Source organism: Salmo salar, chromosome 06 (genome assembly GCF_965601325.2).
Source record: "Salmo salar chromosome 06, fSalSal1, whole genome shotgun sequence".
In the NCBI taxonomy this organism is placed as follows: domain Eukaryota; kingdom Metazoa; phylum Chordata; class Actinopteri; order Salmoniformes; family Salmonidae; genus Salmo; species Salmo salar.
The window spans coordinates 84549569-84571812 of NC_138296.1; the positions used below are offsets into that span (position 1 = coordinate 84549569).

At 44.6% G+C, this 22244-nt stretch overlaps 1 protein-coding gene across 1 annotated transcript in view; it reads right to left on the minus strand.

The window, feature by feature from the left end:
- LOC106608176 (leucine-rich repeat and fibronectin type-III domain-containing protein 2-like) overlaps positions 1–22244 on the minus strand; it is a 190225-nt gene that overhangs the window by 157764 nt on the left and 10217 nt on the right. The window lies entirely within an intron of this gene.

A 22244-nucleotide genomic window follows, 5' to 3' on the forward strand; every position in this document is an offset into this window, starting at 1 on the left:
TTCCGTGGGCACGGAATGAAACAAAGCAAAAAAGTAAATGAACAGCTCTCTGTTTATCAGAGGCTTGTCTGTGTACTGAGTGTGAATTCTGTTCTGCTCTCTCACACACAGGTTTCTGGCTCACTCCTTTACGCGCTCGGATCAGACAGACCTCAAGGGATGTTGTGACTGTTATCCCGCTTGATTGGACATAAAGACTTAGAGGGAAATGATAAACAAGTTGGTCAGCGTGCATCGAGTTGTTTGTGATGGGTTGAGAGAGCCATGCTGTATGTATACGGCTGAGACGGAGCCATGCTGTATGTATACGGCTGAGACGGAGCCATGCTGTATGTATACGGCTGAGACGGAGCCATGCTGTATGTATACGGCTGAGACGGAGCCATGCTGTATGTATAAGGCTGAGACGGAGCCATGCTGTATGTATACGGCTGAGACGGAGCCATGCTGTATGTATACGGCTGAGACGGAGCCATGCTGTATGTATACGGCTGAGACGGAGCCATGCTGTATGTATACGGCTGAGACGGAGCCATGCTGTATGTATACGGCTGAGACGGAGCCATGCTGTATGTATACGGCTGAGACGGAGCCATGCTGTATGTATACGGCTGAGACGGAGCCATGCTGTATGTATACGGCTGAGACGGAGCCATGCTGTATGTATACGGCTGAGACGGAGCCATGCTCTTTCTGATGTATTTCAGGGGTACAATGCATTAACGACGGCTTGGCATCAGACATACCGTAAGCCTATTATTCAAAGTGAATAATCCCACATGGTAATATGAGTAGATATCTTTTTGACTAAAGATCATAAAATCAGCCTTTTAGATTCACATGCTGAATTCTGAAATGAAAAAGCTATTTCCTGGAAGTATGAAGTATACTTACAGCAGCTGCCATATTACGACCACAGATAGATTACACCACTGGAATTATACTTCTCCATGTCAGCCAATATGATATTAGTGTCCATTAAGAAGTGCGATAAGAACACCAGCCATAATTATTGACACTGTCAGAACAGCATACTGCTGTCAAGCTGTAAAATGTTATAGAACCCACATAGGTACCTAAACTACATATAACTTAATGACATCTACTATAAAATCCCAAATGGTAGGACCCTGCTAATTTTATTGAAACACAATCCAACTCACCAGTATACAGCAGCTAAAATTAAAATTCAACGTGCTAAGGGGTAAATTACATGCCTACAACTAATTAGCAAGTAATACTTCCTATTAGTCTTCTAATGGGAACATCCCGTTCCCATAAACAGTTACCTGATACAGTGAGAATGCTGCAATAAAGTAGGTTAAACACAGTAGTGCCTGAAGGTTATTTGTCTTTCATGCCAAGTTTATCTGATTATCTGTGCGAAATCCTGGGCTTCCAAACAAGCCCACTGTATGGTTTCCTCACAGGAACACTGTGAGAGAAGGAAGCCGTTTTACTGCACTATGGGGACTAAGCAGGTTCTTAACAGGTACTGGCGGGACTACACGCAAACACAGCAGTAGCTGTAGAGTACAGAAGTGTATTTTTATATCTATATTTTACGTTCAATCAATAGTTGTTTGTGTGAGTCATCACAGAGCAGTTTCAGTCTCGGTGGAAACTGGCAAGGGAAAGATGGAGTCAGTTTGAACAGAGGGATACCTTAAAGGAGCGTTGTCACAGCGGTTGCACTCTCAGAGCCTTTAAATACACACTGACACATACAGGACCAAAATGCACATGCTAACGCGCACACGCACACACACACTACTCAGTCTTGTACAACTGTCATGTCCTGACCAGTAAAAGGGGTTGTTTGTTATTGTAGTTTGGTCAGGACGTGGCAGGGGGTGTTTGTTTAGTGTGTTTCGGGGTTTTTGGTTTATGTTCTATGTTTTCTATTTCTGTGGTTGTCTAGTTTTTCTATTTCTATGTTGGGGTTTTGGAACGACCTCCAATTAGAAGCAGCTGGTTGTCGTTGCCTCTAATTGGAGGCCATATTTAAGTGGGTTCGTTTTCTCTTGTGTTTGTGGGTGGTTGTTTCCGTGTATAGTCTGAGCACCTTACAGGACTGTTTTTCGTCATTTGTTTTGTGTAAGTGTATTTTGGTTTTTCCTTCTAATCAAAATAAGATGCTCACTATACCTGCTGCAGTTTGGTCCGCTCCCTACAACAACGCTTATGACAACAACTAACCTTATGGGGGCACACAATTCAGTCCCATTCAAAATCCTGTTTTCCTTAACCCCTAACTAACCCATACTCTTACCCTAACCCAAAAACCTGAACTTAAACCTAACCCTAGCTCCTAACCCTAAATCTAACCCTAGCCCCTAACCCTAATTCTAACCTTATCCCTAAAACCCATAGAAATAGCATTTGACAGTGTGGGGACCAACAAAATGTCCCCAGTTGGTCAACAATTTCTTTGTTTACTGTTCTTGGGTAACTTCTGGTCACCACAAGAATAGTTAAACACGTCCACACACACATACACACACACACACACACCCCAGTTCCCATGCACAACAAACACTCTCCTCACACACAGTCACAAGTCATAGTGGCAGAATGGGTCCAGATTGATGTTTCTGAGGTGTGAAAGTAGCCCTCCACTGCCTCTGCGCTCTTCCTCTCGTCATCTATCTTCTCTTGTCTACCAAATCTCAAAGGAGGGACTCTCATCAGTTGTGCTTAGCTGGCGCTTTCCCACCAAATTGGGTTAGGATCTCAGCGGATGCAGGTTGTTATGTTATGACCCAGAGGGCTTTAATCTTTAGCACTAGGCCCTGTGTAACTAGGCCCTATGCACAGCACTCACAAGGATACTGTGAGATGCACCACAAGATTATTTCGAGGTATTTTTTTTAAATGTTTATTTTCAACGTGTGCTTACTTGCTATAAAACGGTATCGCATAATGTTTTATGTGTGTAAAACAACTAGAGCAGGTCTCCCCTATCACCTCAGCATGCTGAATGACTGTGATCTGAATGTGAAAGGAGACCACACCTACATGTGAATGCTCTCTCTCTCTCTCTCTCAATTCAATTCAGTTCAAGGGGCTTTAATGGCATGGGAAACATATGTTAAAATTGCCTAAGCAAGTGAAGTAGACAATATACAAAAGTGAAAAACAATAAAAATTAACAGTAAACACTACAGTCATGGCCAAAGGTTTTGAGAATAACACAAATATAAATTCAGTCTGCTGCCTCAGTTTGTATGATGGCAATTTGCAAACACTCCAGAATGTTATGAAGAGTGATCAGACTAATTGCAAAGTCCCTCTTTGCCACGCAAATGAACTGAATCCCCCAAAAACATTTCCACTGCATTTCAGCCCTGCCACAAAAGGACCAGCTGACATCATGTCAGTGAATCTCTCGTTAACACAGGTGTAAGTGTTGACGAGGACAAGGCTGGAGATCACTCTGTCATGCTGATTGAGTTTGAATAACAAACTGGAAGCTTCAAAAGGAGGGTGGTGCTTGGAATCATTATTCTTCCTCTGTCAACCATGGTTACCTGCAAGGAACATTGCTTTGCACAAAAAGGGCTTCACAGGCAAGGACATTGCTGCCAGTAAGATTGCACCTAAATCAACCATTTATCGGATCATCAAAAACTTCAAGGAGAGCGGTTCAATTGTTGTGAAGAAGACTTCAGGGCGCCCAAGAAAGTCCAGCAAGCGCCAGGACCGTCTCCTAAAGTTGATTCAGCTGAGGGATCGGGGCACCACCAGAACAGAGCTTGCTCGGGAATGACAGCAGGCACATGTGAGTGCATCTGCATACACAGTGAGGCGAAGACTTTTGGAGGATGGCCTGGTGTCAAGAAGGCCAGCAAAGAAGCCACTTCTCTCCAGGAAAACCATCAGGGACAGACTGATATTCTGCAAAAGGAACAGGGATTGGACTGCTGAGGACTGGGGTAAAGTAATTTTCTCTGAATCCCCTTTCCAATTTTTCGGGGCATCCGGAAAAAAGCTTGTCCGGAGAAGACAAGGTGAGCGCTACCATCAGTCCCGTGTCATGCCAACATCCTGAAACCATTCATGTGTGGGGTTGCTTCGCAGACAAGGGAGTGGGCTCACTCACAATTTTGCCTAAGAACACAAGTATGAATAATGGTACCAACACATCCTCCGAGAGCAACTTCTCCCAACCATCTAGGAACAGTTTGGTGACGAACAATGCCTTTTCCAGTATGATGGAGCACCTTGCCATAAGGCAAAAGTGGCGAACTAAGTGGCTCGGGGAACAAAACATCGATATTTTGGGTCCATGGCCAGGAAACTCCCCAGGCCTTAATCCCATTGAGAACTTGTGGTCAATCCTCAAGAGGCGGTTAGACGAACAAAACCCCACAAATTCTGACAAACTCCAAGCATTGATTATGCAATAATGGGCTGCCATCAGTCAGGATGTGGCCCAGAAGTTAATTGACTGCATGCCAGGGCGGATTGCAGAGGTCTTGAAAAAGAAGGGTCAACACTGAAAATATTGACTCTTTGCATCAACTTCATGTAATTGTCAATAAAAGCCTTTGACACTTATGAAATGCTTGTAATTATACTTCAGTATTCCATAGTAACATCTGACAAAAATATCTAAAGACACTGAAGCAGCAAACTTTGTGGAAATTAATATTTGTGTCATTATCAAAACATTTGGCCACGACTGTACACTCAAAAGTTCCAAAATAATGAAGACTTTACAAATGTCATATTATGTATGTACAGTTGAAGTCATTTACATTTAAGTCATTTAGCAGACGCTCTTATCCAGAGCGACTTACAAATGTTAGTCGTTTACATTCACCTTAGCCAAATACATTTAAACTCAGTTTTTCACAATTCCTGGCATTTAATCCTAGTAAAAATATCCCTGTTTTAGGTCAGTTGGGATCACCACTTTATTTTAAGAATGTGAAATGTCAGAATAACAGTAGAGAATTATTTATTTCAGCTTTTATTTTATCACATTCCCAGTGGGTCAGAAGTTTACATACACTCAATTAGTATTTGGTAGCATTGCCTTTAAATTGTTTAACTTGGGTCAAACGTTTCACAAGCTTCCCACAATAAGTTGGATGAATTTTGGCCCATTCCTCCTGACAGAGCTGGTGTAAATGAGTCAGGTTTGTAGGTCTCCTTGCTCACACACGCTTTTTCAGTTCTGCTTACAAATTTTCTAGTGGATTGAGGTCAGGGCTTTGTGATGGCCATTCCCATACCTTGACTTTGTTGTCCTTAAGCCATTTTGCCACAACTTTGGAAATATGCTTGGGGTCATTGTCCATTTGGAAGACCCATTTGTGACCAAGATTTAACTTCCTCTGATGTCTTGCAATGTTGCTTCAATATATGCACATCATTTCCCTCCCTCATGATGCCATCTATTTTGTGAAGTGCACCTGTACCTCCCGCAGCAAAGCACCCCCACAACATGATGCTGCCGCCCCCGTGCTTCACGTTTGGGATGGTGTTCTTCGGCTTGCAAGCCTCCCCCTTTTTCCTCCAAACATAACGATGGTCATTATGGCCAAACAGTTCTATTTTTGTTTCATCAGACCAGAGGACATTTCTCCAAAAAGTACGATCTTTGTCCCCATGTGCAGTTGCAAAGCGTAGTCTGGCTTTTTTATGGTGGTTTTGGAGCAGTGGCTTTTTCCTTGCTGAGCGGCCTTTCAGGTTATGTCGATATAGGACTCGTTTTACTGTGGATATAGATACATTTGTACCTGTTTCCTCCAGCATCTTCACAAGGTCCTTTGCTGTTGTTCTGGGATTGATTTGCACTTTTCGCACCAAAGTACGTTCATCTCTAGGAGACAGAACGCATCTCCTTCTTGATTGGTATGACGGCTGCATGGTCCCATGGTGTTTATACTTGCGTACTATTGTTTGTACAGATGAACGTGGTACCTTCAGGCGTTTGGAAATTTCTCCCAAGGATGAACCAAACTTGTGGAGGTCTACAATTTTGTTTCTGAGGTCTTAGCTGATTTCTATTGATTGTCCCATGATGTCAAGCAAAGAGGCACAGAGTTTGAAGGTAGGCCTTGAAATACATCCACAGGTTCACCTCCAATTGACTCAAATGATGTCAATTAGCCTATCAGAAGCTTCTAAAGCCATGACATCATTTTCTGGAATTTTCCAAGCTGTTAAAAGGCACAGTCAACTTAGTGTATGTAAACTTCTGACCCACTGGAATTGTGATACAGTGAAATAATCTGTCTGTAAACATTTGTTGGAAAAATTACTTGTGTCATGCACAAAGTAGATGTCCTAACCGACTTGTCAAAACTATAGTTTGTTAACAAGACATTTGTGGAGTGGTTGAAAAACGAGTTTTAATGACTCCAACCTAAGTGTATGTAAACTTCCGACTTCAACTGTATACAGTGTTGTAATGATGTACAAATGCTTAAAGTACAAAAGGGAAAATAAATAAGAATAAATATGGGTTGTATTTACAATGGTGTTTGTTCTTCACTGGTTGACCTTTTCTTGTGGCAACAGGTCACAAATCTTGCTGCTGTGATGGCACACTGTGATATTTCACCCAGTAGATATGGGAGTTGATCAAAATCCGATTTGTTTTTTTGAATTCTTTGTGGATCTGTGTAATCTAAGGGCTCTCTCTCTCTCCATGTGAGTGTAAAGTCATGTGCTCTAATTAGCCTACTTCAACAGGATTAGTAGCGCCTCCTTAAGTCCCTATTCCCCAAGCCACCACATGCCTCTGACTCCGTTTACAATGTTGATAGTAAGATTCACCTGTTGAAGCAGGCTAAAGACAGCCCAGTAGGAAGCAGGATACATATATTCCTGTAGGAAGCAGGCTAAAGACAGACCAGAAGGAAGCAGGCTAAAGACAGCCCAGAAGGAAGCAGGCTGGGGTTGTGGGTTTGATTCCCAGGGAGGACCAGTATGAAAAAAGTATTAAAATGTATGCACACTACAGTAAATCCCTCTGGATTAGAGCATCAGCTAGATGACTAACATTTTAAAATGTTAAGCACCTTTAAGAAATGCTCAGAGGCTATGTTAATAAATTACTGTTTTTGTATTCCCCAAATTAGGCTACTTATCTCCTAATTTTAATTTCAGGGGCATAGGTTAAGTTGCTGGTTTAATACTGAATATCTTTCCTTAAAACATTCAGTTATTCCGTTACGCAGACTCCTGGACACACACACTCACCACCTATTCCAATACCCATTAACTGTGCAATAATACGCCTGTCGATTTGAGGTTTAGGACTAGTAAAATGCCCATCTGTCTGGCTTGCATCCTAATGGTGAAAGTCAATGTCTGAGCCTGAAAGACTGTCTTAAGACTGACACTCACTGACCAGGGTCTCATCTTAAGGTTCTAAACTTAGATTGAAAGGGGCTTAATGGAGAGGGTCAGAACAGTGATTAAATCACTTCTCAGTAACTGGAGTAATCAAAGCTTTGTGCGCATTTTTTTTCTTCTAGTATGCCTAGTGTACTTCTAAAGTCTGAATGGGACTTCTTACTGGTTTGTGAGAACAGATTATAAATCAATAGAAAATCCCTGCCAAAGTATTGTATGTCCACCATGGTTATTCTAGTTAACTAAACCGGTTGTGCAATTAGTTTATACTACTATACATCACAATGGCAAAGGACAACGCATCATGACAAAGCTTTCTAATTTCATTGGAGAGACATTTACTCACCGAGTGCACCAACAACATGCTTAGTATGTCATTCCGTATTCTTACTGAGCAATGGGACAGGGCTTTAAGTGGTGGCCTATTTATAACCTGATTCAATATAAATGGATCTGGCGTGGAGCCGATGTGTACAGATAGAGCTAATTATAAACTTAACAAAAGTACAGGGGACTTAAGGCTATTTATAATGTGGCCTGGTTATTGGCAGGCAGATATTCCACCAACTGAGTGGAATAGTTTAAAATAGTTGAAGCTGGTCTATTTAACCAATTTATTCGATTTGATTTGCTAGAGTGGTTGCAAGTCTAACTTGATGCGTGGGCACACGGCCGACATCGTAGGGTGGCTGACAAAAGGGCAAAGGTGACAACTGTGGTGAAAGTAAGATAAGGCAACAAATACCATTTGAAAAACAATAGTGATCTGGGTGAGATAGAGGCGTGACAAAGGAAAGCATTACAGAACCAAATATTGCAGCTGAACAAGAGGAGCCTATGGACTTTCTTGTTCAATTTAATTTCAGCTACCCAAGCATGCAAAGCATTCATTTAGAGGTAAACATTGCTAACATAGTGATTTAAGATGCTTTAGACACCACAACTACACACACCACATTTTGTGATTGAGAATTGCAGCAATAGTACATCACTTATCATACAAACAGTGACCAAGCAGATTTTCAGTCAAACTACTACTATTTCCATCCTTAAAAAAAAAGGCTTTTTTTGCTGGTCAAAATTTCACTAACCTACATCATATGATATATCACTGACTGTATTGAGTTTAGATGTTGCAGTATTGCATTAAGATCCACATAAATTTATATTAATATTAAGTGAGACCTATAGCTGGTGGGAAGTGTGATACATGGGGGATGGAAGTGTGATACATGGGGGATGGAAGTGTGATACATGGGGGATGGAAGTGTGATACAGGCCATTTTCACTGGGAAGCAGGAGAGGTGATTTCTATTCTCCTGTCATCCCCCTGTAACTTTGGTATTTTTGTGAACTGGAGATTAAATTCAGGAAAGCTGAACTTAATTCTTCAGCCAATAAATGTTATAAATATTACATTGGCTGTGCTTACTAACAGGATTGAAACTGAAAGGCTGCTCTTTTTATTACCGGGGCAAGGTCAGCATCTTCAGCTGAGAATAACGACTCCTGCTCACCGCCTTAACTGATGGTCCTGGCTGAGTGACTTAATAGCCATTGATTTTCATTTACCTTAATAATTTATCAATAATTCAGATTGTATATCCATCTGGATGATTTGTGTTTAACGCATCATGGAGCACATTGAACAATCCAGCAGTTTGCAATGTACTTTTATGACATAGTGAAACAGTTTGGATTTTGCCACGGAATGGAAGACGTATCAGCATTGCCATACATCCATACAGTACGGAGTAGGCCATGATCGTCAAGTGGACATATGTGGGAAATTGGAGTATACTTGTTTGGTCACTTAAATGATTTTCAAATCCCAGTGGTGTGAGGCAGCTGACACCCTTGGGAGAAGCTCAAATATACAGGCAGGCATGATTGGGATGCCCGTCATGGTCCTCTGTGGCTCAGTTGGTAGAGCATGGCACTTGCAATGCCAGGATTGTGGTTTTGATTTGATTTGTAAAATGTATGCCCGCATGACTGTATGTGGCTTTGAATGAAAGCATTTGATAAATGGCATATATTTCAACTGTGGGAAGCATTGGAGTCAACATGGGCCAGCATCCCGGTGGAACGCTTTCAACACCTTGTAGAGTCCATGTCCCGATGAATTGAGGCTGTTCTGAGGGCAAAAGGGGGTGCAACTCAATATTAATATTAGAAAGGTATACTCAGTGTATATAAGATAAATGTGACCAAGGACCTCCTAGGACGTAGGCCATAACAAACCAGCCAGTGTAAGATCACAGCATCACAACAATGGGATACATGTTGTGGTTGGCTGACTTTAATCTCAATGTCCAAAGTTCCCTTTGTTACATTACAGCCACCACATCATGCTTTAATAACACAAGGGATCAAGGGAGTACTCAACTCACATAAAACAGATGTACTCTCGCAAGCAGCGGCACCAGCAATATCTCTGTATTAAGAGTAAAACCCTGAGCAAACAGACTCCAGGTGACAGTTACCACTTTGTGTACAGAAGATCAGTGCCATTCAAAAGTCAATGCCACATTTCAAAATGTCAATACTAACAAGAATGTAGGATGTTGCTTTGACCTATTAAGACTGGGGCCGGCAACAAGTGGCCAAAACCGGCCTGCCATTTCACCAGGAATTCAGAAAAAATATGTTGGGGGAAATCTGTTCCCAAGAATTCCCACAAATAAAAAAAAAAAGAGATATGTGATCATGTCTCAATGTAATCAAGGTATGAAATTATTCTTATTTTCTCCTGTTTGGCATCACAGTGGTGTGTGTTCTCTCCTCCTCTCTTTCCCCCCCGTCTGTCTGTCTCTGTCTCTGTCTCTGTCTGATGTCACAGCAGACTGGGTGTGTTCAGAAGAGCCACCTCCTCTTACTGCTGTCACCAGCTGTATGGAGATGGCTAGAGACAACCAGAGACCAAGAAGAGAGCAGGAGGGGAAAGGCATCTAAGAGACAGCGAGGAGTATTGTACAGCAGCTGTACCTGCTCTTTGTCCCCATGCAGTACTATAGAGTGGGGAATAGGTCTCTCTAATGGAGGTCCACTGGGACATGTTTAATGGATTGGGCTGCATTAGTGCTCAGGGTTCTGTCATCAGTTTAGCCCTGTTGTCACCCTGAGAGTCTTTGCCTCACTCGTTAGCTACAGAGTACAGGCTGTGGAGCCATTTTAACGACAATCCAAAAATATCACACAAAACAAAGAACACACTGACACGTCCTGAGGCTGCAAAGCAAAGGGTGAGTTGATCTGTTCTGCACTGCAAAGCTAGCTTGGTTCCAGATCTGTTTGTGCTGTCTTGCCAACTTGAAAGACAAGACAGCACAAACTGATCTGGGACCAGGCTTACATTTTTTGTTTTTGAAATTGCACTTTGTAGTTGGCAGAACCCAGCTCTTGTCAGTTGAGAAAAACATGATACAGCCGTAATCGCTAGCCTACAAAATATAGAACATTACCCAATACCTCCAAAAACACGGGTCGACATAATCTTTCCTATCAGCTATGAAATACATCATTTTAAAGTCTGTGTTACACTGACCGAAATACGATCAAATAAACCACAGCAAATACGTTTTCTAAGAAATCCCATCAGCATCAAAAGTCTGATCTGATATTTGTCGGTACATGGGCATTCTGACCGGTCAATCCAAGGGATGCCGGCTGCCAACGGTAGGACAAATATGAGCCAGACTGGTGCACTAACTGATGGCATGAGGGGGAAATGGAGCTAATCCGATTGTGAGACGTTAACTGGGATACTTCAAAGGTAAAGTATGTTAATGTGTCTAATAGCAGGACTAGTAATGTGGTCCACAGAACAAGCATAGTTTAATGTGTAGCCCTTTACACTCACAGCCCCTGTCATCCCATATACGGGTCGATAAGCTTTCAAATGATGCCCACCTGACCCAGATTTAGATCTATAATGGAACATTTTGCATTGCGTAAGCAATAACAGTAATTGTGCAATGGTGGAGATGCAAGGCTGTGTTCTGTTGGGTTCTGAGAATATGAAATGTTACTTATTCATGTCACTGATGGAGTGCTAAGGTTGAGGGTCTACACCAGAAGTTAAGGGTTATAGGAGGAAGGTATATAGTGGGTGCAACTAAGCTTGGAATGTGTTGAGTGCTGGGAAGCGATTACATGTGGCAGGCATTGATAAGGGGAGACGGGTGGAGATCTTAGAAACTAACTGAGGGAGACAGGGTAATGTATAACGTTTACATTATGTCAGGATATGTTATTGTTCGCCATCAGGGATCCTCTGGGAGGAGAAGAGACACAGTCTGGTATCAATAACCATGACAGCCTTGAGTTGGGGAGGAGTGAGCACTTTGGGGTAGAGGTCAGGTTAGATGAAGTGAGGAAGAACAGATATCACTAAGGTTCTGTCTAGCAACAGAGATGTATTGGCTGTGCGGTTGTGGAGGAGGAGACTCAGCCTAGGAGAAAGGGTGAAATATCAGTGCTTGTGTGAATTGTTTTGTCTGAATTACAGCTGTAACGACCCTTTGGGAAGAATTCAACTTGGTTAAGCTTCTCTAGTGTTCGTGAGTATTTACTCTGAAGAATTAGGACCTAACAGTTCCAAACAAAAAAACTACAAGTGTGCTTGCTTCAGTTCCTCAACGGCACAGCTAGGAGAGCTAAAATGAAGCACCTTATATTTGAAGGCTCTTTCCTTGAGTCATAAATTGAAATTACATAGGAACTGCACTGTCACGTCCTGGCCAGTATATAAGGTTAATTGTTTTGTAGTTTGGTCAGGGCGTGGCAGGGGGTATTTGTTTTCTGTGGTTCGGGGTGGTGTGTTTTGTGTAAAGGGTGTTTGATTTAGTAATTCCGGGTTTTGGTTTATGTTTAGTAATTCTACGGTTAGTCTAGGTTGTGTGTTTCTATGTTTGGTTGATTGGGGTTGGGACTCTCAGTTGAAGGCAGGTGTTGTCTATCTGCCTTTGATTGAGAGTTCCATATATTAGGGTGTGTTTGTATGTGTGATTTGTGGGTGATTGTTCTGTGTTTCGCCTTGTGCCTTACCAGACTGTTTTTGTTGATCGTTCGTGTTTTTTGTTATTTTGTATGTTCGTTTTGAAAGATAATTAAAAAGCAAGATGAGCATTCACGTACCTGCTGCGTTTTGGTCCTCCTCATTCACCGACAACACCTGTGACAGAATCACCCACCACCAAAGGACCAAGCAGCAGAGGAAGGAGCAGACGGAGTTCGAGTTGGACTGGCGGGAGAAGTGGACTTGGGAGGAAGTTCTGGACGGGGCCGGACCCTGGCATCAGGCTGGGGATTATCGACGCCCGCAGGGGGAAATTGAGGCAGCCAAGGCAGAGAGGCGGTGGTACGAGGCCAAGTACGCGCTGAAGGAGAAGCACGAGAGGCACCCCCAAGAAAATTTTGGGGGGGGGCACACGGGTAGTTTGGCTAGGCGTAAGAAGAGCCGGAAGCCAGCTACTCGTGGTTATATGGAGGAGCGTATGGGGTGGAGAGCGCTATGTTTCGCTGAGGAGCGCACTATCTCACCCATACGCACGCACAGTCCGGTGCGCGTTATTCCAGCCCCTCGCAGGTGCCGTGCTAGAGCGGGCATCCAGCCTGGTAGGAGGATGCCTGCGCAGCGCATCTGGTCGCCGGTACGCCTCCGAGGACCAGGCTACCCAACTCCCGCTCTACGCACGGCTACCATCAGGCCCCTGCACAGCCCAGTCTGCCCTGTACGAGCACCCCGCTCGTACAGGGCTACTAGTTCCATCCAGCCAAGGCGGGTTGTGCAGGAGGTAAGATCTAGACCGGCTGTGCGCCTCCATAGCCCTGGGTTTCCAGCTCCTGTCTCTCGTGCGGACCCGGAAGTGCGTCAACCCAGTCCGACTCGTCCTGTTCCCGCTCCCCGCACTAGCCTGGAGGTGCGTGTACATAATCTGGTAAGCCCAGTACCAGCACCACGCACCAGGCTACAAGTGCGTCAACCCAGCCTCGCCAGTCAACAGTCTTCATCAGAGCTGCCCGCCAGTCAACAGTCATCATCAGAGCTGCCCGCCAGTCAACAGTCATCGTCAGAGCTGCCCGCCAGTCAACAGTCATCGTCAGAGCTGCCCGCCAGTCAACAGTCATCGTCAGAGCTGCCCGCCAGTCAACAGTCATCGTCAGAGCTGCCCGCCAGTCAACAGTCATCGTCAGAGCTGCCCGCCAGTCAACAGTCATCGTCAGAGCTGCCCGCCAGTCAACAGTCATCGTCAGAGCTGCCCGCCAGTCAACAGTCATCGTCAGAGCTGCCCGCCAGTCAACAGTCATCGTCAGAGCTGCCCGCCAGTCAACAGTCATCGTCAGAGCTGCCCGCCAGTCAACAGTCATCGTCAGAGCTGCCCGCCAGTCAACAGTCATCGTCAGAGCTGCCCGCCAGTCAACAGTCATCGTCAGAGCTGCCCGCCAGTCAACAGTCGTCAGAGCTGCCCGCCAGTCAACAGTCGTCAGAGCTGCCCGCCAGTCAACAGTCGTCAGAGCTGCCCGCCAGTCAACAGTCGCCAGAGAGGTCAGACTGCGCTGAACTGCCGGAGTGGCCAGACTGCGCTGAACTGCCGGAGTGGCCAGACTGCGCTGAACTGCCGGAGTGGCCAGACTGCGCTGAACTGCCGGAGTGGCCAGACTGCGCTGAACTGCCGGAGTGGCCAGACTGCCCTGAACTGCCGGAGTGGCCAGACTGCCCTGAACTGCCGGAGTGGCCAGACTGCCCTGAACTGCCGGAGTGGCCAGACTGCCCTGAACTGCCGGAGTGGCCAGACTGCCCTGAACTGCCGGAGTGGCCAGACTGCCCTGAACTGCCGGAGTGGCCAGACTGCCCTGAACTGCCGGAGTGGCCAGACTGCCCTGAACTGCCGGAGTGGCCAGACTGCCCTGAACTGCCGGAGTGGCCAGACTGCCCTGAACTGCCGGAGTGGCCAGACTGCCCTGAACTGCCGGAGTGGCCAGACTGCCCTGAACTGCCGGAGTGGCCAGACTGCCCTGAACTGCCGGAGTGGCCAGACTGCCCAGACTGTCCCGAATTGCCAGACTGCCCAGACTGTCCCGAATTGCCAGACTGCCCAGACTGTCCCGAATTGCCAGACTGCCCAGACTGTCCCGAATTGCCAGACTGCCCAGACTGTCCCGAATTGCCAGACTGCCCAGACTGTCCCGAATTGCCAGACTGCCCAGACTGTCCCGAATTGCCAGACTGCCCAGACTGTCCCGAATTGCCAGACTGCCCAGACTGTCCCGAATTGCCAGACTGCCCAGACTGTCCCGAATTGCCAGACTGCCCAGACTGTCCCGAATTGCCAGACTGCCCAGACTGTCCCGAATTGCCAGACTGGCCCGACTGCCCCCCGGCGAAGCCAGAGTGGCCCGACAGCCTGGAACGGCCGGAGCCAGAGCCACCTCCAGAAATAGGTGGGTTGGGGAGGGGGGGTGTAGCACAGTGCCGTCGTTGACGGCAGCCACCCTCCCTTCCCTCCCTTTAGAAAAGGGGACTTTTTGTTGGTGTTGCTTGGGGTTATTTTTTGTTAAGGTGCTTCTGGGGTAGCACCTTTAAGGGGGGGGTACTGTCACGTCCTGGCCAGTATATAAGGTTAATTGTTTTGTAGTTTGGTCAGGGCGTGGCAGGGGGTATTTGTTTTCTGTGGTTCGGGGTGGTGTGTTTTGTGTAAAGGGTGTTTGATTTAGTAATTCCGGGTTTTGGTTTATGTTTAGTAATTCTACGGTTAGTCTAGGTTGTGTGTTTCTATGTTTGGTTGATTGGGGTTGGGACTCTCAGTTGAAGGCAGGTGTTGTCTATCTGCCTTTGATTGAGAGTTCCATATATTAGGGTGTGTTTGTATGTGTGATTTGTGGGTGATTGTTCTGTGTTTCGCCTTGTGCCTTACCAGACTGTTTTTGTTGATCGTTCGTGTTTTTGTTATTTTGTATGTTCGTTTTGAAAGATAATTAAAAAGCAAGATGAGCATTCACGTACCTGCTGCGTTTTGGTCCTCCTCATTCACCGACAACACCTGTGACATGCACACAGCTTGGAGACACCAGTCCTCTCACTCAAACCTTTGTAATAGTTTTGTTTTATGTTGCACCTACTCCAAAATGTCCAAGAATATTCTTATTATGTTACTGAATGTATCCAGAGGATTTTCAGATGTTGTTATTGACAGATGCTGTGAAAAGTACAGTGAATATAAAATGCACATACAATCAACAGTGTAATGTTTGGATTCCGTGTTGTGAACTGTTGTGTCCTCACCTTTGGTCTGATAATTTCCCCATAATCCCCAGTGTTCTCTTTTAATTGCTACCATGGTCATGCATATAGTTTTTATAGTTCTTCTGTTAGAAACATCACAATTGGCCCTATCCATATGGCCAATATCCACCAGTGTAAAGGGTTAATGTGTCAGATAGCTTGATTTGTAATGTGGTTCCACAGAATAAGCACAGTTTAAAATGTGTCTGATAGCTGGACAAAAAGAAGAAAAAAAACACAGGTTTTATTGTCACTTACACCAGATAGGTGCAGTGAAATGTGTTGTTTTACAGGGTCAGCCACAGTAATACAGTGCCCCTGGAGCAAATTAGTGTTAAGTGCCTTGCTCAAGGGAACATGGACCGATTGTTTTACCTTGTCAGCTCGGGTATTCGAACCAGCGATCGATCAGTTACTGGCCCAAAGTTGTAACCGCTAATCTACCTGTCAGAGGCAAAGTCCGAACAGGGAACAAACTGTGGTCTCCATTCCAAAAAAGTATTGATATTTAGAGCAACCAAAAGGTCACTTCAACAATGTTAACATATCTTGCATTACTCATCTCATATGTATATACTGTATTCTATACTATTCCACTGTATCTTAGTCTATGCTGCTCTGACATTGCTTGTCCATGTATTTATAGATTCTTAATTCCATTCCTTTACTTAGATTTATGTGTATAGGTTATTTGTTGTGAAATTGTTATATAATACTTGTTAGATATTGCTGCACTGTCGGAACTAGAACCACAAGCATTTCGCTAAACTCGCAATAACATCTTCTAAACACGTACGTGTATGTGACCAATAAAATGCGATTTGATTTGATTTCAGATCCTGCCATCATGCCAGGCCAATCAAGGGGTCAAAATGATTGCAGTGAGAAAGTTAGGACTCAGTTATTAGGTAGGCTGTACAGTATCATGCAAATAATATCAAGAACAGTGAAATAGTACCCTTTTCTAAACCCTGTCAATGAGACCAGAAGAGGCGGTACCAGCTGCAGAAAAACTGCACCTTGTAGATAGACAAACACTGTGTACACACCTGTATGCACCCAAACACACACACATGCACAAACACACACACACACACAGACATTGTGTGCCATGAATAGCAACCATGTGTTTCTTCCAGCCGGTATGTAGGTTGAATTCTTCCTCCACCATTTGCTTCACTTCAAAGCTCTTTTTTTGTGCTGTGCTGGTCCCCTGGGCACTTCCGTCCTCTTTTCAGGGCTTGCCTGGTGTCAACGGCTATGCAGTGAACGGCAGATCAATTACACAATGAGGCTGTGGGAGAAAACTGCCATCAACAACTAATACTGTGGGTTTGCTGCTCCTCCACAAAAGCCTGCTTATTAAGGATGCCAAGTACTGAACATTTAAATGATTTGTTCTTCATTTAATACAAAATGTTTTAGCGTTATTGCCAAACAATTGTATCTGTTGAAAGAGAAAACATTATCATTGCCTTTTTTTTTTTTTACAATCCTGCTTCTTCACGAGGCAAGTTCCATTACAAGGTTGAATGAGATGATTATTGATGTCTTTGCCATACATTGCCTGAATAATGTAATGAAGTTAACACAACATGCTACCACTGAACCAGGAGGAACCAAAAGTACTGAGGCCACTCATCCCTCACACACCAGCTGAGGACAATGTGCAAAGAAGAAGTTCAAGCGGTGCCACATAGAGAGGGGACAGAACAGAGTGAATCATGGTCATGTGGAGAGAGAACAGAACAGGGTGAATCATGTGGTCATGTGGAGAGAGAACAGAACAGGGTGAATCATGTGGTCATGTGGAGAGAGAACAGAACAGAGTGAATCATTGTCATGTGGACATGTGGAGAGAGAACAGAACAGGGTGAATCATTGTCATGTGGTCATGTGGAGAGAGAACAGAACAGGGTGAATCATTGTCATGTGGACATGTGGAGAGAGAACAGAACAGGGTGAATCATTGTCATGTGGTCATGTGGAGAGAGAACAGAACAGGGTGAATCATTGTCATGTGGTCATGTGGAGAGAGAACAGAACAGGGTGAATCATTGTCATGTGGACATGTGGAGAGAGAACAGAACAGGGTGAATCATTGTCATGTGGACATGTGGAGGGAGAACAGAACAGAGTGAATCATTGTGATGTGGACATGTGGAGGGAGAACAGAACAGAGTGAATCATTGTGACGTGGACATGTGGAGGGAGAACAGAACAGAGTGAATCATTGTGACGTGGACATGTGGAGGGAGAACAGAACAGAGTGAATCATTGTGATGTGGACATGTGGAGAGAGAACAGAACAGAGTGAATCATTGTGATGTGGACATGTGGAGGGAGAACAGAACAGAGTGAATCATTGTGATGTGGACATGTGGAGGGAGAACAGAACAGAGTGAATCATTGTGACGTGGACATGTGGAGGGAGAACAGAACAGAGTGAATCATTGTGATGTGGACATGTGGAGGGAGAACAGAACAGAGTGAATCATTGTGATGTGGACATGTGGAGGGAGAACAGAACAGAGTGAATCATTGTGACGTGGACATGTGGAGGGAGAACAGAACAGAGTGAATCATTGTGATGTGGACATGTGGAGGGAGAACAGAACAGAGTGAATCATTGTGATGTGGACATGTGGAGGGAGAACAGAACAGAGTGAATCATTGTGATGTGGACATGTGGAGGGAGAACAGAACAGAGTGAATCATTGTGATGTGGACATGTGGAGGGAGAACAGAACAGAGTGAATCATTGTGATGTGGACATGTGGAGGGAGAACAGAACAGAGTGAATCATTGTGATGTGGACATGTGGAGGGAGAACAGAACAGAGTGAATCATTGTGACGTGGACATGTGGAGGGAGAACAGAACAGGGTGAATCATTGTGATGTGGACATGTGGAGGGAGAACAGAACCCCTCTAAAGGCTCTAAGCACCTCTGCCAAGGTCTGCCTGCTACTACCCTGAGGGAAGGGTTGAAATCATACAGCTATTCCCTTAGGAGATATCCACTTTACAAACTGCTCCACTTACCAGGCAGTAAGGATAAATAGCGGCCGATGCAGTTGCCAAGAAACCAGAGTTGGATTGTTGTTTGACGGATGTAACTAACAGTACTATTTATATATCACAAGGGTGTGTGTGTGTATTTGTGTACTTGTGTACGTGTCTGTGTTTGTGTGTGCATGCATGCTTGTTTTTAAGAATGTATCTGCGACTTTTAGAAATTCAATAATTGCCAGACAACATGTCTTGCCACATAGCTCCCGATATGAAAGCTTAATGTAAGATGAGAGTGTTATCAAAGCAAGTCATTTTAAAACAAACCCAGTCTTAACCTTTTGGGCAGTTGTTGTATAACTGCCTGATAACGGTTGTAATATAGAGCTATCAAAGACAAGATATATCTGCAGGGAGACCCATGCTGAGTTTCAGTATTCTAGCATTAGCAACAGAACCATGCTATCCTGCTGCTCTCCCTCCTACTATACACTCCCAAAGCTGTTATACTGATGCTCTGGGACACAGCTGTGTGTGAGTGTGTGTGTGTGTGTGTGTGTAATTTCCAGAACAGTAACTTTTCGTTCAACTGTAAACAGTATTAGTAATAAGACTATTACTTAGCTCCCTGTCCTATAAGGAAAATGCTATGTCTAACATATAGGCAAATAGCAGACTTTCTCTTTTTCTCTGCTTTGGACTACTGTAGCCAATGTATTCTACTTGGTCTACATAACAACTTGCATAATATGGGCTACTACAGTAACAGATAATAATTGAGTGAGTAATATTCATAAATTCCACAAGCTGCCTGTCACATATATAGATTTAATCACCCAGCATTCTAAAGCAGAGAGAGAGAGAGAGAGAGAGAGAGAGAGAGAGAGAGAGAGAGAGAGAGAGAGAGAGAGAGAGATCACATGTAGGTGTGGTCTCCTTTCACATTCAGATCACAGTCACTCAGCATGCAGCACGCCAAGGTGTTGCAGCAAGCCAGGAAATGGCTCAAGGGCATCGCACAACGTGTGGCAGAGAGAGAGCGGGTCAGCTGTGGCATGCTGACACGGACACAGTACCCCCACTCAGATAGGGACCTGTGTTAATGAGAGCCTCTAGTGCAATGATGAGTAACACTCCTCTCTTTCTTCCCCTCAATTCCTGCTTCCTGCTCATTCCCCAGCTCTCACTCTCTGCAGCCTTGTTCTCAACTATCATTTTTCTTCCTATCTCTCCTCTGTCACTCTCTCTCTCTGTTTTCATCATCTCACTCTCTGTGTCTTTCTCATCATACGTTGCTCAATGTTTCAAGAGTTAGGTCCTTTCTCACATTGACGCTCTCAGTGCCTGATCTTTCTCTCTCTCTCTGCACCACTCCCTCTCTCCCTCTCTCTCCATGGGAATATAGAGCAGGGTCATTGAGCGGCTGAAGCCTGGCCCTCACTGCGAAATTAATCTTTAGAAAATTACACAAAGGCCAACCGAAGCTCGCCGTAAATCTGTGCCTTAGACTTGTTTAATTTCAGGGCTACAGTGGGGAAGAGCTGACACAGGGCTTCTTCTCTGGCAACTGAGAGAGACGCACAGCTCAATTTCTCTATTTGTATGTCTGTACCCTCGCCGTCCATCTTAAGTGTCCCACCGGAGCTAACACGAGAGACAAATACCCCAGGTTACAACTCTGATATACAAAACGTGAATCCTAATTAGAGAATATGTAGGCAGCAGTTTACTTGAAATATTCTTGCATTAAGTGTTCACTGTGTGTCTATATCTCTCAAATGTTCCAAGCTATTTCAGGAATGTACAGACATATTTCAATTGAACAGATAACAATTGAAAAGTACCTGCGCTACATGTTAGCGTCTGAAGAATGTCTGACATTGTTTGAACTCAATTTCCAGAGACACTCAGTGCTTCTGATGCAGAGAAGTAATTTATATAGCCTGGCGTGTAAACGGTGTGATGGAACTCGTGCTGCTGGAAGAAAGCAGCACTACATGCACTGGAGGACTGAGAAGCTTCACAAAGCAAATATTAGATCTTAATGAATTACCAAGAGGCAATGCAGGCAGCCAGGCCTGTATCATACAGCCACACATTTTCTCTGACAAAACAACTAAAGAGCACCAGAGAAGATATGTCTGGATATATTGTTCAGTCTATAATCCTGTTGGTTTCTAACTCTGTAAGTGCTGACCTGTCAGTGATGGGATTGGATTGTCCATAGGAGAGAGGAATCAGAGAATCAGGAATAACTAAGTACATGAGCAGTGGATTTGGCTTTGGGCCCACTTTGGCTTTGCACAGACAGGCTTGAGAGTGGGAAATTATGACTTTTTGTCCTATTTTGCTTTGGTTGGCTGCTATTTAACTAAGACAACATCCCACAATGACAAACCAATACGTTATTTATAAATGAACCAAAAATTCTGATTCCCAACCAATGTTTTGTCCTGTGAATGATCCACCCTTTAGGAACTGTCCAAAATCAAAATACATAATTGCAGTGCATTCTTCAAATATGTCAATGGAGGGGTTAGCCTAGCCTTACTCGCTACAACCAACCATTTGGGACCAAAAGAAAACAAACATTTGGGACCATTTTTTTTGGGGGGGGCAACACTAAAATCCAACCGATAAAACTTGTTTATCAGTTCAATATATGTGTCCACCTACACAACTGAGAAAAAATGGACAACATGACTAAACTGGGCATAGGTCTGGGTAGGTAGCACGCGATACTGCCAGCTGAACCCTCACCAGAAGGGACAAGACAAACCTAGCCTGGTCGCAGATTTGTTTCTGATGCCAACTCGTGATAATGACCATAGGATTTGACAAGACTGATCTGGGAGCAGGCTAAACCACTGTTCTGTGTATAATCCACATCCATCCCTTTTGATTGAACACCCTGTTCCACCCATACATGTTCTGTTCACTGTTTGATGAAAAAAATGTAGCGGCTGTCAGGCGTGACCATCTAATCCCAGCTTTAGGGATGCTGCTGGTCCAAGGACAGAATCAATGGCTGATGAGGGGACATTGCAGTGGTTGTAACAACAAATGAGACTTGCTGCTGTCTTGTCTTCTCTGACATCAGGAGTAAGACAGCCAGGGAGTCCAGGCTAAGCCTATGTACAGTCAGGGAGTCCAGGCAAGGCCTATGTACAGCCAGAGTGTCCAGGTTAGGCCTATGTACAGCCAGGGAGTCCAGGCAAGGCCTATGTACAGCCAGAGTGTCCAGGTTAGGCCTATGTACAGTCAGGGAGTCCAGGCTAAGCCTATGTACAGTCAGGGAGTCCAGGCAAGGCCTATGTACAGTCAGGGAGTCCAGGCTAAGCCTATGTACAGTCAGGGAGTCCAGGCAAGGCCTATGTACAGCCAGAGTGTCCAGGTTAGGCCTATGTACAGCCAGGGAGTCCAGGCCTATATAGTTGAGTGCAGTGCCTGTCTGTGCACAGGAGCTTTCATCTCTTGAGCCTTTTAGTCCTTTTAGCCTAATGCCTTTGGTGCTCTGACTGACACTCAGGCTAGCAGCCTCCACTGGCAGGCAACAGTGAGGGCACTCTGATCAC